The sequence below is a fragment of the Anthonomus grandis genome, unplaced genomic scaffold (assembly GCF_022605725.1).
Source record: "Anthonomus grandis grandis unplaced genomic scaffold, icAntGran1.3 ctg00000379.1, whole genome shotgun sequence".
NCBI classification, from domain to species: domain Eukaryota; kingdom Metazoa; phylum Arthropoda; class Insecta; order Coleoptera; family Curculionidae; genus Anthonomus; species Anthonomus grandis.
In genome coordinates, this window is record NW_026088486.1 from 4,068 (window position 1) to 5,885 (window position 1,818).

The 1,818-nt window shown below is 29.2% G+C and overlaps 1 long non-coding RNA gene across 1 annotated transcript; it reads left to right on the plus strand.

Moving 5' to 3' along the window:
• The first annotated feature begins 376 nt into the window (after positions 1 to 376).
• LOC126749617 (uncharacterized) lies at positions 377 to 1,452 on the plus strand. The gene is made up of 3 exons (XR_007665203.1): positions 377 to 743; positions 814 to 955; positions 1,012 to 1,452. It is a non-coding gene; the product is annotated as an uncharacterized LOC126749617 (long non-coding RNA).
• Positions 1,453 to 1,818: the final 366 nt, after the last annotated feature.

The following is a 1,818-nucleotide window of genomic DNA, read 5'->3' on the forward strand; positions in this document are numbered from 1 at the left end:
AAAAAGTAGTATACTACCAAATAGTTACATCTATTCGGTGGCAATTAAGTTATAAAATTCTGTCTATTATTAATTTTAATAATATAAAGTGTACCCTTTAACTCTCAGCCATTATTTACAATTTAATTGTTAATTATGCCTAAAAAAATGAATTGACAACTGGTATTATTGGTATAAACAGCTTAATTCCTTTATGTAAAGCCACCTTAACATGTTTTTGCATAATTCTGACTCACGTTGGTTGCTATCGGGCTTAAGCCATAAAAATCGAAGACAAAAAGAAGAAGACGCCCACTTTCACTTGTCATTTCAATGTCACTTTCCGGCGCACAAGCATAAACGCCACCGGCAACGGAAGTTCCCAAAATCGAAACAAATGTTGGAAGATATTTTTAAGTTTCCACATCTTTCTTACTTTTCTATATGAAAATAAAATGTAAGTATCACAATTAAACACATACGAAAGTTTTTTTTTTAAATTCAGTTTCATAATTACCAATTTTTAGTGAATAATCCTGAAATTTATGAAAATACATACATTTTAAGGTTATGTCATAATATTTTGATTGTTATATTTGTGTTATATTTTGTTTTTGTGATTTTAGTGGACTACACCAACAAAGGTTATGTGTTTTGCACCAGATTGAAAGCATCATAGCGAAAAACGGACCTGTCATTTCTTTAAATTTCCAAAAGAGCCCCTGGAAAAAGAAAAATTAATATCTCTGCTAAGGAATACTAAGGTATTTTTACTAAATCTTTAATTTTTTTTAATATCTAAATGAGGTATTCTATAAATTTTGTTCCTTGTAGGCAAATGGATAAAAAACCTTCAGTCCATGCATTGGTATGTAATTAATATAATATTGACAAAAATACAATGAATGGCCTCACTACTTTTCCACATGCAAAGAGGTTAACCAAGGAGAAATTAAAGAAATTGTCAGAAACCTAGGTAGGTCTATACTTCCAACTTATCTTTATTTATTCCGAAGCTTGATTTTTTTCAAGGTAAATACAGAATTGCTTAGTACAAACTTATCTATACCCAGTACAAGTTTGTCCACTTCTTTGAAGCATGGTACTTTAAACAGAGAAACTGTCAACGATTTGGTAGAAGGTGAGCCCATGTCAAATTCCAGTAAGAGACATGATTTCAATTTTGCACCAACAGCAGAGCCGAAATTCATTTTGCTTATTAAGTTTTGCAAATTAAGTTTTTCATATGAGCATATAAAAAATATTCATAACAAAGTTCAGTTGTATACAGGTTTGACATGTAATAAATATTTTGTAACCTTATTTAATAATAGTAATCTTATAAGTTAATTAGTTTTATACATTATTTAACTAATAATTGTATAGTTCACATAGAATAGATAGAAATTATATGTACATATATAAAAAATTTTATTAAGATAAGGAGAACATGTATTAAAGCATAACACATAATATAGACACACATGTAATATCTTTATTAAAAATTATGATTGTATGTTATGTAGCATTAGAGCCTAAAAACATTAAGGAGAATAAAGGTCGTTATTGGCAAATGACAATATTATTTTCTCTATTTCCTACATTTTTGGTGAAGGGAATAGGCTTTGCCCTAAGAAGCCAGGTTAAACCAAGAGCAAAAAAGTTTAGGTCTCATGAGTGTAAGTAAAGTAAACCTTTCTATTGAAAAGGCCATCCAAGATTAAAAAAATATACTAAAAATATTAATGTTAATTCTTTAGCGACATCTAGGGTGGATATGCTGAATCAACTCATCAATTAATTCACTGTCGTACTGATGAAAGTTATGGCGTATTCACC